A 16320-nucleotide genomic window follows, 5' to 3' on the forward strand; every position below is an offset into this window, starting at 1 on the left:
AGTTTTAAAAATTTAATTCTTTTCCCTTAATAACAGGGCTCTCATGGAAAAGTGAACTAATAAGATATATTTATATTAAGGCCAATTATACAATCAACTGGTATCACAAAGCTATAGACATTAAGGAAAACAGATTACTTTTCTGTTCAGTCAAAATAACCATTGCATTTCATTTAAAATAGGAACACTTACTGCCATTGTTATTGTTGGCTTTAAAACCTCTTTCTTTGATATAGGAACATTATAAGTGAAAGAAAGAAATGAAACTCAAATACTTTTTTTTGTTATGGTGTGGGAAAATTTTTCATTACTCTTAGCTTCATTTCTATATCAGTAAGAGGCCTGAGTTCATTTTTTAGGTGGATGTTGAGATAAGAAATGAACATAAGATAGTTACTGTATGGCTCTAAGATTATATTACTTAGATTTATGGATTATATTTTCATATTTATTTATGTTATTTAAAAATTAATAATGTAAACATTTTGAGGTATAAGATTAAATTATTTTATCTTATTGTAAAAAAAGATTTAATAATATCTTATTAAAAACTTGATAGTTGAATGAATGAAACTTGCTTATGAATGAATGAAAGAATAAAATTATCTTGCTTTCCCTTTATAATTAAGCTACCTTTTTCTAGAAGTCTGACAGGTAAAGAAGTAGGAAAATACATCCCATAATGAGGGGGAAAACATCAATCAATAGAAATAGGTCCAGAAGTAACACAAATGATAGAATTAATAGCCAAGGATTTTAAAATAGTGATAGTCTTTCCACTAAATTTTTTGCTTTTGAAAATATCATTTCCATAAAATGTTTGTGTTAAATACATTGGGTTTATTATTATTTTAAATGAAGTAAACAGTGAATATTTTAAAATGTCTTAATTTTAATTTTTGCTATGGTAAATACTGACACAAATAACTCATATAAACAGACATTTTGGGGGGTTCTCAAAAGATTTTGAGTGTAAAGGGTCTTGAAACCGAAATATCAGAACTGCTGCCTTAAGAAATCATTTCCATCTAATTCTTCATATTATACCTACTTTTTATTAAATCACACTTTTGATATTTTTATTCTGAAATCAGGAAAGAATTTTACTAATTTTCATGTTTTTAAGTAAATAAGAAAAAAATTATAGACTGTAAATACTTAAAAGGAAGCTTTCCTATCATTAAGTCCAGAAATTTTTACAGCTGAGAGATAGTTCATGTTTAACACATGTTTTATTTAGATATGCATATTTTTTCAAATCAAATTTTATCTTTAAAAATATATATAATTAAAAAAATACTCCAAGTTATTTTACACATTAATAATCAGAGCTTCTAACTGTACTGTTAGGTTAACTAATTTTTTTTGCAGTCCTGCCTTTGCCCTGCATGTATTTCAACTTTTTGGAAATATGTCAGAGATTAAGAAGGTGACTGGCTGGTCTTTTTTGTTTGTTTTTAAACTAGTTATTGTAAAAATGTTTACACATTCACAGAAGTATAGAGAATACTAAAAGGAATTCCCATATATTTATCTCTGAACCTTACCAATTGTCTACATAAGGCCACTCTTATTTCCTATATAATTTACATTTCTAGTAAACCTCCTTCTCCCCATCCCATCTACCTACCTTGTGTGATTATTTAAAAACAAATTCCAGACTTCATATGATTTCATCTGTAAATATTTCAGTATGAATCTGTAAGAGATAAGGTTGGTCCTTCTCTCTCTCTCTCCTCCTCTCCCTCTCCTTTTCTCTCTCTCATAATCAGAACATCTTTATTATGTCTAAAGTTTTATCAATAATTATTTAATATCATCTAATATCCCATTATTCATATTTCTTCAACTGTCCCATTTTTTTTTTTTAATTTTTGGCTGCGTTGGGTCTTTGTTGCTGCGTGCAGGCTTTCTCTAGTTGTGGCGAGCAGGGGCTACTCTTCGTTGTGGTGCGCCGGCTTCTCATCGCGGTGGCTTCTGTTGTTGCTGAGTATGGGCTCAGTAGTTGTGGCTCGCAGGCTCTAGAGTGCAGGTTCAGTAGTTGTGGCGCATGGGCTTAGCTGCTCCGCAACATGTGGGATCTTCCTGGACCAGGGCTCGAACCCGTGTCCCTGCATCGGCAGGTGGATTCTTAACCACTGTGCCACCAGGGAAGCCCCCATACATTTTTTTCCAGTTAGTTTGTTCAAATCAGTATCCAGATGGTATCTGACTCACTCTGAGGAGAGTCATCATTGTTTATTTGTTATGTCTCTTAATCTATATGTTTTTCCTTTTTTTTTCTCCTTGCCATTGAGGAAATATATCTATTTTGTCAGTATACTTACCGTTGACCTGAAACAAATACACTACCAGGTATTTCTTCAGCAAAGATGGGTTTATCCGGGATCAGCAGAGAATTACAATTTGGGGTCTGCAACCATGGTGAGCCATGCTCAAGTTCCTGCATGGCAAGGGAAGGAGAACCTTTTTATAGGGGTGAAAAGGAAATTTGGATGGCTAAACAGAGTCCATGGCCTTTCACTGGCTGATGAGTCCTTGCCAGGAGAGAAGAGGAGTCTTTATTCTTCCTATTGAGCTCTGCTGTCATTGCAGGGTTTCCGTTTCTGGTATCCCAACTCTATTTAATTGAGGTTTCTGTTTAATAATTTTTTACATTTACCCCTTTGATCACAAGATTTTTCTCTGAAAGCATCACTGATTAAATGTCAGGTTGCCTAGTTTCAGCAGCCTTTTGTCCCTCAGTGTCAGGAAGGACCTTTCTTGGGTGTAGTGTCTCACATCAGAAGGAAATTACATAGATTAGAAACTTATTAAGATCACACTGGAATAACAAGGAGAGGTAGGAGGGAGAACTTTCTGGTACTTTTTATCTAAAGTCCATATGTTATCAAGATCATAGATATTGGAGATCGTCTGGAGCGTTATGTCATCATCAAAGGTTTGGTGACAAACTTCTAACGGGGGTTTCTCTGGATATCTTGCGAAAGCTGTCTTATCAGATGTCATCTGCTTCAATTCCAGGAAAGCTTTACTTTCAGGTCGCCAGATGATGTGCAGGTCCAGTCAGGGTTCGGTGCTTTCTTTAGGTGTGTTATGTCACATGAATTCAAGAATCTGTTCCTTGGAGTTTGGTGGCAAAAATATTGGTTAGCAGTGCCTGATAGGGGCCTCTCCAGGGAGGTTGAAAAGAGTTTCTCTGGAGGTGTCTTTTCCAATAGATGAAATCTCCAGGTTGTAAGGTGTGATGCTTAAGGTCTAGATTCAGTTTGCTGATATTTTCTTGAGGATTTTTCTGTTTATATTCATAAGGGATATAGGTCAGTAGTTTTCTTATGGTGACTTTGGTTTTGGCATCAGAGTAATATTTACCTCATAGAACGCTGAAAGCATTTATTTCTCCTATATTTTCTGGAAGAGTTTATGAAGGATTGATTAATTATTCTTTAAATGTTTGATAGAATTTACCTTGAAGCCAAATAGATAGAGACTTTTCTTTGTGGGAAGATTTTTTTGTTTTTTATAAATTTATTTATTTATTTGGCTGCGTTGGGTCTTCGTTGCTGCGCGCGGGCTTTCTCTAGTTGCGGCGAGTGGGGGCTACTCTTCGTTGTGGTGCGTGAGCTTCTCATTGCGGTGGCTTCTCTTGTTGTGGAGCGCAGGCTCTAGGCGTGTGGGCTCAGTAGTTTTGTTACGAGGGCTTCAGTAGTTGTGGCTCATGGGCTCTAGAGCGCAGGCTCAGTAGTTGTGGCGCACGGGCTTAGTTGCTCCACGGCATGTGGAATCTTCCTGGACCAGGGCTCAAACCTGTGTCCCCTGCACTGGCAGGTGGATTCTAAACCACTGTGCCACCGGGAAGTCCTCTGGGAAGATTTTTGATTACTAATTTAAGCCCTTATTAAAAATCTATTCAGATTTTCTTTCTTTTTTCTTCATGAGTCCATTTTGGTAGTTTGTGTCTTTCTAATAATTTGTACGGTTCATCTAAGTTATATAACTGGTTGGCATGCAATTCATACAATTTCCTTGTAATCCTCTTAATTTATGTTATCTTCTCTTTCCTTCCTGATTTTAGTAATTCTTTCTTTTTTTCTTGGCCAATCTAGCTAAAGTTTCTCAATTTTCTTGAAATTTTCAAAGGACTATTTTTTGGTCCCGTTGATTTTCTTTACTTTAAAAATTTCTCTTTTCTACTGAACTCTCCTCTAATCTTTATTTCCTTCCTGTTGCATGCTTTGGGTTTTGTTTCCTCTTCTTTGGTAATTTTTTAAAGTGTAAGCTTAAGTTATTGATTTGAGATCTTTCTTCCTTTCTAACATAGGTGTCATAGCCATAAATTTCCCACTAAAGCACTTCTATTTTTAAATATTGCTTAAATGAATAATTTACTTCTTTTTTTTAACATCTTTATTGGAGTATAATTGCTTTACAATGGTGTGTTAGTTTCTCCTTTATAACAAAGTGAATCAGTTATACATATACATATGTCCCCATATCTCTTCCCTCTAGCGTCTCCCTCCCTCCCACCCTCCCTATACCATCCCTCTAGGTGGTCACAAAGCACGGAGCTGATCTCCCTGTGCTATGTAGCTGCTTCCCGCTAGCTATCTATTTTACATTTGGTAGTGTATACATGTCCATGCCACTCTCTCACTTTGTCACAGCTTACCCTTCCCCCTCCCTATATCCTCAAGTCCATTCTCTAGTAGGTCTGTGTCTTTATTCCTGTCTTGCCCCTAGGTTCTTCATGACCATGTTTTTTTTTTTTTTTTAGATTCCATATATATGTGTTAGCATACGGTATTTGTTTTTCTCTTTCTGACTTACTTCACTCTGTATGACAGACTCTAGGTCCATCCACCTCACTACGAATAACTCAATTTCATTTCCTTTTATGGCTGAGTAATATTCCATTGTATATGTGTGCCACATCTTCTTTATCCATTCATCTGTTGATGGACACTTAGGTTGTTTCCATGTCCTGGCTATTGTAAATAGAGCTGCAATGAACATTTTGGTACATGACTCTTTTTGAATTATGGTTTTCTCAGGGTATATGCCCAGTAGTGGGATTGCTGGGTCATATGGTAGTTCTATTTTTAGGTTCTAAGGAACCTCCACACTGTTCTCCACAGTGGCTCTATCAATTTACATTCCCACCAACAGGGCAAGAGGGTTCCCTTTTATCCACACCCTCTCCAGCATTTATTGTTTGCAGATTTTTTGATGATGGCCATTCTGACTGGTGTGAGATGATATCTCAATGTAGTTTTTTTTTTAACATCTTTATTGGGGTATAATTGCTTTACAATGGTGTGTTAGTTTCTGCTTTATAACCAAGTGAATCAGTTATACATATACATATGTTCCCATATCTCTTCCCTCTTGCGTCTCCCTCCCTCCCACCCTCCCTATCCCACCCCTCCAGGCGGTCACAAAGCACCGAGCAGATATCCCTGTGCTATGCGGCTGCTTCCCACTAGCTATCTACCTTATGTTTGGTAGTGTATATATGTCCATGCCACGCTCTCACTTTGTCACAGCTCACCCTTCCCCCTCCCCATATCCTCAAGTCGGTTCTCCAGTAGGTCTGTGTCTTTTTTCCTGTCTTACCCCTAGGTTCTTCATGACATTTTTTTTTTCTTAAATTCCCTATATATGTGTTAGCATATGGTGTTTTTCTTTCTCTTTCTGACTTACTTCGCTCTGTATGACAGACTCTAGGTCTATCCACCTCATTACAAATAGCTCAATTTCGTTTCTTTTTATGGCTGAGTAATATTCCATTGTATATGTGTGCCACATCTTCTTTATCCATTCATCCGATGATGGGCACTTAGGTTGTTTCCATCTCCGGGCTATTGTAAATAGAGCTGCAATGAACATTTTGCTACATGACTCTTTTTGAATTATGGTTTTCTCAGGGTATATGCCCTGTAGTGGGATTGCTGGGTCATATGGTAGTTCTATTTTGAGTTTTTTAAGGAACCTCCATACTGTTCTCCATAGTGGCTGTACCAATATACATTCCCACCAACAGTGCAAGAGTGTTCCCTTTTCTCCACACCCTCTCCAGCATTTATTGTTTCTAGATTTTTTGATGATGGCCATGCTGACTGGTGTGAGATGATATCTCAGTGTAGTTTTGATTTGCATTTCTCTAATGATTAATGATGTTGAGCATTCTTTCATGTGTTTGTTGGCAGTCTGTATATCTTTGGCGAAATGTCTATTTAGGTCTTCTGCCCATTTTTGATTGGGTTGTTTGGTTTTTTGATATTGAGCTGCATGAGCTGCTTGTAAATTTTGGAGATTAATCCTTTGTCAGTTGCTTCATTTGCAAATATTTTCTCCCATTCTGAGGGTTGTCTTTTCGTCTTGTTTATGGTTTCCTTTGCTTTGCAAAAGCCTTTAAGTTTCATTAGGTCCCATTTGTTTATTTTTGGTTTTATTTCCATTTCTGTAGGAGGTGGGTCAAAAAGGATCTTGCTGTGATTTAGGTCATAGAGTGTTCTGCCTTTGTTTTCCTCTAAGAGTTTGATAGTGTCTGGCCTTAGATTTAGGTCTTTAATCCATTTTGAGTTTATTTTTGTGTATGGTGTTAGGGAGTGTTCTAAATTTATACTTTTACATGCACCTATCCAGTTTTCCCAGCACTACTTATTGAAGAGGCTGTCTTTTCTCCACTGTATATTCTTGCCTTCTTTATCAAAGATAAGGTGACCATATGTGCATGGGTTTAGCTCTGGGCTTTCTATCCTGTTACATTGATCTATATTTCTGTTTTTGTGCCAGTACCATACTGTCTTGATTACTGTAGCTTTGTAGTATAGTCTGAAGGCAGGCAGCCTGATTCCTCCAGCTACGTTTTTCTTTCTCAAGATTGCTTTGGGTATTCGTGGTCTTTTGTGTTTCCGTACAAATTGTGAATTTTTTTGTTCTAGTTCTGTGAAAAATGCCAGTGGTAGTTTGATAGGGATTGCATTGAGTCTGTAGATTGCTTTGGGTAGTAGAGTTATTTTCACAATGTTGATTCTTTCAATCCAAGAACATGGTATCTCTCTCCATCTATTTGTGTCATCTTTAATTTCTTCATCAGTGTCTTATAATTTTCTGCTTAGAGGTCTTTTGTCTCCTTAGGTAGCTTTATTCCTACATAATTTATTCTTTTAGTTGCAGGGGTGAATGAGAGTGTTTTCTGAATTTCACTTTCAGATTTTTCATCATTAGTGTATAGGAATGCTACAGATTTCTGTGCATTAATTTTGTATCCTGCTACTTTACCAAATTCATTGATTAGCTCTAGTAGTTTTCTCGTAGCTTCTTTAGGATTCTCTATGTATAATATCATGTCATCTGCAAACAGTGACAGCTTTACTTCTTCTTTTCCAATTTGGATTCCTTTTATTTCCTTTTCTTCTCTGCTTGCTGTGGCTAAAACTTCCAAAACTATGGTGAATAATAGTGGTGAGAGTGGGCAGCCTTGTCTTGTTCCTGATCTTAGAGAAAGTGCTTTCAGTTTTTCACCATTGAGGATGATGTTGGTTTTGGGTTTGTCATATATGGACTTTATTATGTTGAGGAAAGTTCTCTTTATGCCTACTTTCTGCAGGGTTTTTGTCATAAATGGGTGAATTTTGTCACCCATTTTGTTGAATTTTGTCAAAAGCTTTCTCTGCTTCGATTGAGATGATCATATGGTTTTTCTCCTTCAGTTTGTTAATATGGTGTATCACATTGATTGCTTTCCATATATTGAAGAATCCTTGCATCCCTGGGATAAACCCCACTTGATCATGGTGTATGATCCTTTTTTTTCTTTTTTGCGGTGGGTGGGCCTCTTACTGTTGTGCCCTCTCCCTTTGCAGATAACAGGCTTTGGATGCACAGGCTGAGCACCATGGCTCACGGGCTTAGCCGCTCCGTGGCATATGGGATCTTCCTGGACGGGGGGCATGAACCCGTGTCCCCTGCATCAGCAGGCTGACTCTCAACCACTGTGCCACCAGGAAGCCTGGTGTACGATCCTTTTAATGTGCTGTTGGATTCCGTTTGCTAGTATTTTGTTGAGGATTTTTGCATCTATGTTTATCAGTGATATTGGCCTGTAGTTTTCTTACTTTGTGACATCTTTGTCTGGTTTTGGTATCAGGGTGATGGTGGCCTCGTAGAATGAGTTTGGAAGTGTTCTTCCCTCTGCTATATTTTGGAAGAGTTTGAGAAGGATAGGTGTTAGCTCTTCTCTAAATGTTTCATAGAATTCCCCTGTGAAGCCATCTGGTCCTGGGCTTTTGTTTGTTGGAGGATTTTTAATCACACTTTCATTTCAGTGCTTGTGATTGGTCTGTTCATATTTTCTATTTCTTCCTGGTTCACTCTTGGCAGGTTGTGCTTTTTTAAGAATTTGTCCGTTTCTTCCAGGTTGTCCATTTTATTGGCATAGAGTTGCTTATAGTAATCTCTCATGATCCTTTGTATTTCTGCAGTGTCAGTTGTTACTTCTCTTTCATTTCTATTTCTATTGATTTGAGTCTTCTCCCTTTTTTTCTTGATGAGTCTGGCCAGTGGTTTCTCAATTTTGTTTATCTTCTCAAAGAACCAGTTTTTAGTTTTATTGATCTTTGCTATCATTTCCTTCATTTCTTCTTCATTTATTTCTGATCTGATGATTTCTTCTGCTACCATTGGGGTTTTTTTTATTCTTCTTTCTCTGATTGCTTTAGGTGTAAGGTTAGGTTGTTTATTTGAGATGTTTCTTGTTTCGTAAGATAGGATTGTATTGCTATAAATTTCCCTCTTAGAACTTCTTTTGCTGCATTCCATAGGTTTTGGTCGTCGTGTCTCCATTGTCATTTGTTTTTAGGTATTTTTTGATTTCCTCTTTGATTTCTTCAGTGATCTCTTGGTTATTAAGTAGTGTATTGTTTAGCCTCCATGTGCTTGTATTTTTTACAGATATTTTCCTGTAATTGATATCTAGTCTCACTGCGTTGTGGTCGGAAAAGATACTTGATGTGATTTCAATTTTCTTAAATTTACCAAGGCTTGATTTGTGACCCAAGATATGATCTATCCTGGAGAATGTTCCGTGAGCACTTGAGAAGAATGTGTATTCTGTTGTTTTTGGATGGAATGTCCTATGAATATCAATTAAGTCCATCTTGTTTAATGTATCATTTAAAGCTTGTCTTTTCTTATTTATTTTCATTTTGCATGATCTGTGCATTGGTGAAACTGGGGTGTTAAAGTCCCCTACTATGATTGTGTTACTGTCGATTTCCCCCTTTGAAGGCTCTTAGTATTTGCCTTATGTATTGCGGTGCTGCTGCCTTGGGTGCATAAATATTTACAATTGTTATATCTTCTTCTTGGATCGATCCCTTGATCATTATGTAGTGTCCTTCTTTGTCTCTTGTAATAGTCTTTATTTTAAAGTCTATTTTGTCTGATATGAGTATTGCTGCTCCAGCTTTCTTTTGATTTCCATTTGCATGGAATATCTTTTTCCATCCCCTCACTTTCAGTCTGTATGTGTCCCTAGGTCTGAAGCGGGTCTCTTGTAGACAGCATATATACGGGTCTTGTTTTTGTATCCATTCAGCCAGTCTATGTCTTTTGGTTGGAGCTTTAATCCATTTACATTTAAGGTAATTATTGATTACCTTATGTTCCTATTCCCATTTTCCTATTGATTACCTTATGTTCCTATTCCTATTTTCCTATTGATTACCTTATGTTCCTATTCCCATTTTCTTAATGGTTTTGGGTTTGTTATTGTAGGTCTTTTCCTTCTCATGTGTTTCCTGCCTAGAGAAGTTCCTTTAGCATTTGTTGTAAAGCTGGTTTGGTGGTGCTGAAGTCTCTTAGCTTTTGCTTATCTGTAAAAGTTTTAATTTCTCCATCAAATCTGAATGATATCCTTGCTGGGTAATCTTGGTTGTAGGTTTCTCTCCTTCATCACTTTCTATATGTCCTGCCACTCCCTTCTGGCTTGCAGAGTTTCTGCTGAGAGATCAGCTGTTAACCTAATGGGGATTCCCTTGTGTGTTATTTGTTGTTTTTCCCTTGCTGCTTTTAATAGTTTTTCTTTGTATTTAATTTTTGATAGTTTGATTAATATGTGTCTTGGTGTGTTTCTCCTTGGATTTATTGTCTGTGGGACTCTCTGTGCTTCCTGGACTTGATTAACTGTTTCCTTTCCCATGTTAGGGAAGTTTTCACCTCTAATCTCTTCAAATATTTTCTCAGTCCCTTTGTTTTTCTCTTCTACTTCTGGGACCCCTATAACTTGAATGTTGGTGCATTTAATGTTGTCCCAGAGGTCTCTGAGTCTATCCTCAGTTCTTTTCATTTTTTTTCTTTATTCTGCTCTGCAGTAGTTATTTCCACTATTTTATCTTCCAGGTCACTTATCCGTTTTTCTGCCTCATTTATTCTGCTATTGATCCCTTCTAGAGAATTTTTAATTTCATTTATTGTGTTGTTCATCACTGTTTGCTCTTTAGTTCTTCTAGTTACTTGTTAAACATTCCTTGTGTTTTCTCCATTGTGTTTCCAATAATTTGGATCCTTTTTATTATTGTTATTGTGAATTCTTTTTCAGGTAGACTGCCTATTTCCTCTTCATTTGTTAGGTCTGGTGGGTTTTTGCCTTGCTCCTTCATCTGCTGTGTGTTTCTCTGTCTTCTCATTTTGCTTAACTTACTGTGTTTGGGGTCTCCTTTTTGCAGGCTGCAGGTTCATAGTTCCTGTTGTTTTTGGTGTCTGTCCCCAGTGGCTAAGGTTGGTTCAGTGGGTTGTGTAGGCTTCCTGGTGGAGGGGACTAGTGCCTGTGTTCTGGTGGACGAGGCTGGATCTTGTCTTTCTGGTGGGTAGGTCCACGTCTGGTGGTGTGTTTTGGGTTGTCTGTGGCCTTATTATGATTTTAGGCATCCTCTCTGCTAATGGATGGGGTTGTGTTTCTGTTTTGCTAGTTGTTTTGCATGGGGTGTCTTGCATTGTAGCTTGCTGGTCATTGAGTGGAGCTGGGTCTTGGCACTGAGAAGGAGATCTCTGGGAGATTTTCGCCTTTTGATATTATTTGGAGCTGGTAGGTCTGTTTTGGACCAGTGTCCTGAACATGGCTCTCCCACCTCAGAGGCACAGCCCTGACACCTGGCTGGAGCCTGTCCTGCACACAGCTCAGAATAAAAGGGAGATAAAAAAAGAAAGAAAGAAAGAATGAAGATAAAATAAAATAATAAAATAAAAAATAATTTTTAAGAAAAAAAAGTTTTAAGTAGTTAAAAACAAAGAAACAAAAAATGGACAGATAGAACCCTAGGACAAATGGTAAAAGGAAAGCTATACAGACAAAATCAGACACAGAAGCATACACAGAAGCAAAAGAGAAAAAGGGGGAAAAAATATATATCTTTGCTCCCAAAGTCCACCACCTCAATTTGGGATGATTCGTTGTCTATTCAGGGATTCCACACATGCAGGGTACATCAAGTTGATTGTGGAGATTTTATCCGCTGCTCCTGAGGCTGCTGGGAGAGATTTCCCTTTCTCTTCTTTGTTTGCACAGCTCCTGGGGTTCAGCTTTGGAGTTGGACCCGCCTCTGCGTGTAGGTCGCCTGAGGGCGTCTGTTCTTCTCTCAGACATGACAGTGTTAAAGGAGCAGCTGATTTGGGGGCTCTGGCTCACTCAGGCCGTCGGGAGGGAGGGGTATGGATGTGGGGCGAGCCTGCGGCGGCAGAGGCAGGTGTGACGTTGCACCATCCTGAGGCGCGCCGTGTATTCTCCCGGGGGAGTTGTCCCTGGATCACGGGACCCTTGCAGTGGCGGGCTGCACAGGCTACCAGGAGGGGCAGTGTGGATAGTGACCTGTGCTTGCACACAGGCTTCTTGGTGGTGGCAGCAGCAGCCTTAGTGTCCCATGCCCATCTCTGGGGTCCGCGCTGATAGCCGTGGCTGGCGCCTGTCTCTGGAGCTCCTTTAAGCGGTGCTCTGATTCCCCTCTCCTCGTCCACCAGGAAACAAAGAGGCCAGAAAAATTCTCTTGTCTCTTAGGCAGCTCCAGACTTTTTCCCGGACTCCCTCCCGTCTAGCCGTGGTGCAGTAACCCTTTCGGGCTGTGTTCACGCCGCCATCCCCAGTCCTCTCCCTGCGATCCGACCGAAGCCCGAGCCTCAGCTCCCAGCCCCACCCGCCCCGGCGGGTGAGCAGACAAGCCTCTTGGGCTGGTGAGTGCCGATCGCCACCGATCCTCTGTGCGGGGATCTCTGCGCTTTGCCCTCCGCACCCCTGTGGCTGCGCTCTCCTCCGTGGCTCCGAAGGTCCTCCCTCCGACCCCCGCAGTCTCCGCCCTCAAAGCGGCTTCCTAGTGTGTGGAAACCTTTCCTCCCTTACAGCTCCCTCTCACTGGTGTCGGTCACATCCCTATTCTTTTGTCTCTGTTTCTTCTTGTTTTTTTTTGTCCTACTCAGGTACGTGGGGAGTTTCTTGCCTTTTGGGAGGTCTGAGGTCTTCTGCCAGCGTTCAGTAGGTGTTCTGTAGAAGTTGTTCCACATGTAGATGTATTTCTGATGTATCATTGGGGAGGAAGGTGATCTCTGCGTCTTACTCTTCCGCCATCTTGAAGCTCCGCCAGAGCTCTGTTTTCTGTTACTCATTAACTTTCATCTCCTTTTGGTGGATCATAAATGGAGTATATAAGCAGCCACAGAGATCCTGATACTTTATTTATTTGTTTGTTTATTTATTTATTTTTAGCTGCATTGGGTCTTCGTTGCTGTGCATGGGCGTTCTCTAGTTGCAGCAAGCGGGGGTTCCTGTTTGTTGCAGTGTGCGGGCTTCTCATTGCAGTGGCTTCTCTTGTGGATCATGGGCTCTAGGCACATGGCCTTCAGTGGTTGTGGCACATGGGCTCAGTAACTGTGGTTTGCTGGCTCTAGAGCACAGGCTCAGTAGCTGTGGTGCATGGGCTTAGTTGCTCTGCAGTATGTGGGATCTTCCTGGACCAGGGATAGAACCCGTGTTCCCTGCATTGGCAGGTGGATTCTTAACCACTGAGCCACCAGGGAAGCCCAAGGTCCTGGTACTTCAGAATGCTAGCATTGAAGATCTCATTTTGTCACTTTGCCCTTTGCTTTCTTCTTTGCCATCTTTCTTCTGTCCTTAGATTAAAAAAAGTGAACTTTGTAGTTTATCTTGTTCTTTCCTGATAGAGGGTAATTGATCTTACATTTGTCAAACTGGATAGCTGTTTGTTTTGTATGTGTTTTTTTAATTTACAGTCCTCCTTCCTTTTTTAAAAGGGGTATTTATTGTCACATTTGTGCCAGGCACTGTGCTGGGCACAAGGATGGTCTTTGTGCACATGGAATTTACACTCTTTTTTTTTCTTCTAGTTTTTAGAGTTTTTAACTCATTTACAAATAAGAAAAACGGATACATGCTAACATAAATAATTTTTGTGAAAAATTACTTTTTGAAAGCGAAAAAACCCATTAATGAGGAGAGTGATATTATTTCACAGATTTGCAAATCTCTTTAATGTCTGTCTTAATAGAAGAGGGCTGGATTTATCATACCTGCTTTTTTGCATTCAGTCTTTTACAATATCACACATCCTGTAGCCTCTGGATAAAAGGCAAATGATGTCTTAGTATTGTAAAAATAGCTTTGATCTTGAGTACACTTGAAAGGGTCTTGTGGACCCTCCAGATCACACTTTGAGAACCACTGCTGTATTCTAATCTCCTCATTTTACATGTAAAGGCCCTGGATCTCGAGAGATTAAGCGAGAAATCCAAAATTACATGGCCTGTTCATGATAGGATACAGATCCTAGAGGTTTGTCTCTCTTCTCTTGGTTGGGATCCTCAGTCACAAACCTTGGAAATATACCCTAATGGCCTGTCCTGTTCTCTCTAGTTGTTGCCTCTAGCAAGGACTGTCACAGTATATTACTGCCCCCTACTCCCATTTTTTTAAATGAAAGGAAAGAGGAAAATCAACAAACATGATAAATTCTGCTATAGGCTTACTGTGTTAGTATCTGAATTAGAATTTCTATTTGAACTAAAATGCTAAGGCAAATTGTATTGCACTCTATTCCATGTAAGCTGCTGATGACAGACTGCACAGTAAATATCACAGAGAGATATAGAAAGCAGATTAACCATAGTCTTACCAATTATCACATATTCTGTGTCTGAATGTAATGCAGTCACATATCCTAGGAAAATTTTCACAAGAAAAGGCTGAAAAGGTGGTGGGTATATTAAGAATTTGCAAATAAACTGGCAATCTTTTGGAACTTTTTAGATAAAATGGGAGTTTTTCTGAAATTAGATATTTTCCATTCCTTAGCCAGACCTTATTTTGTCTTTTTTTTTAAAAAAATTAAAGAATCTACTTGGCCACTTAAGAGATCATTTCCTTTGTATCCTACCAGATGATCCAGAGAAGGATCATAGCCTTGTTCCTTTAAACAACCTAATGCCCAGAAAAGCTGGTCCAGTAGAGGAAATTCTTCCCAAGGAATATACTTCCTACTTTCATTTTTTTTTAGGTTCTACATTTTTTGGTTCTAAATTATGAATCACATCCATTTCTTTTTTCATTAACATAGTGACATAATGGTAATTCTCTTCCTCAGTGAAAGAATTCACAACAGGGAAATTCCTGGCGGTCCAGTGGTTAGGACTCTGCACTTACACTGCCGGGGGGCACGGTTTTGATCCTTGGTTGGGGAACTAAGATCCTGCATGCCGCGCAGCACAGTGAAAAAATAAAAGAATTCACAACGGTGAACGTTTTTTAGGTGAAGAACTGCTTCTCCCCAGGTTTCCCTTTGGGCACATTCTTCCCAGTTTACCCTGAAGTCCAAATGACCACCAGGAAGTTGGAAACTGTAGGTTGCAAACAACACTGTCCTTTTCCCCAGGAGAACAGTGAGGATGCCTGCAGCTGGTCACCATTCCTCCCACCCTGATTCAGGGCCTCATCCCCTGTGGCTCCACACTGGTGGTCACGGGGTAGGAGCGAAATTTACACTCTTGAGGGGAGGACAGGAATAGAATAGACAAGTCACAGATGAATTTGCAATTTCAAATTACATTGTAGGGAGATGAACACTGGTGGGGTTAGCTTTATCAGGAGGAGGGACACCTCTTATTTTAACAGGAGGGAAGAAGGGTAGACTGGGCATGGAGGCAAGTAAGTCTGTAGTTGGTGGTAGCAAGTCACTTCTTAGACTTTAAAAACTAATGTTTATTTAGTTTTATTTTCGATTGTTTTAAGACATATTGTTCAGGCATTCAAATAATAGCTCTCATTTGAATGCTTTCTTTAACCCATTTAGGGTACATATCTAATTTAAACATATAACAAGTTATTTGCTATATTTGTGTATAATTCCATTATATTCTGAAATCAGTATTCACAGGTAGTAATTGAAATGAGTGTAAGTTATTTTGTCAGTATCTGGTTTTGACTGCAGTAATTCTGTTACATTTAATTAACATTTCAAGTCTATTTGGAGGATTGATTTGTAGTGCCTTTCTTTATATAAAACTATGATCCTTTTACTGTCTCATGTATATGATAATCACATTTAATATTCCTAATGCAGTCTTTCCTTCTGAGAGGTCAGTAGATCCAGGGACTAAGTGCTTTGGCAAGAATGATAAATGTAGCTCTAGAACAGTGAGTTACACATTGGATATTTGTATGTGAATTGAACCTTGAAAAGTTCACGGGGAAAGCAAAGATTTTATGGAACCAGTATAAGTGATATTATAATGTGGTTAGTTACTTACAAATTCAGCTTTAAAAATAATTGTTTAAGGTGACTAAACAATTAGCCAAATGCACAAGATGATAATTTCTACTTTGCTGTATTTTGTTAAATAGATTTATGGTTCCTATTGGCATTACTCATTTTGGGAATTTTAGATTCATGTGTTATTCATTTAGTGATAGTCAAACAATCTTAAAAGCCTTCCTCAAAATTGTTTATTGAAAAAGCTGAATTGTTTGTAAGATTTCTACTTATATACTAAAGCAACTTAGTTTATCATATGACAGCTATTCTGAGTACATGGTAGATAAGTTTGGATGAAACTACTGATTAGATTAAACTAAAATATTTTCTTGTATTTCAAAGAAATAATACTCCTAATAACAAAGCCACATAATATAGAAGGTGCTTTCCATTTTCACTTTTCAGAAGTAACAGCAGTGGTGATCTATATTTACAGTGCCTGTAAGGTAAGAAGTAGGGTTAGAGAAAGGAAATGGGGTTATAATAGACAATAAGTAGCTTTTCT

General features: G+C 38.7%; 1 protein-coding gene and 1 pseudogene across 2 annotated transcripts in view; one reads left to right on the forward strand and one right to left on the reverse strand.

Moving 5' to 3' along the window:
* The window catches only part of WDR70 (WD repeat domain 70), a 311717-nt gene that overhangs the window by 53329 nt on the left and 242068 nt on the right, over positions 1-16320 (forward strand). The gene's annotated exons all lie outside the window — the stretch shown is intronic.
* On the reverse strand, positions 94-15932 carry LOC132517871 (nucleotide triphosphate diphosphatase NUDT15-like; annotated as a pseudogene).

Source organism: Lagenorhynchus albirostris, chromosome 3, assembly GCF_949774975.1.
Source record: "Lagenorhynchus albirostris chromosome 3, mLagAlb1.1, whole genome shotgun sequence".
NCBI lineage: Eukaryota > Metazoa > Chordata > Mammalia > Artiodactyla > Delphinidae > Lagenorhynchus > Lagenorhynchus albirostris.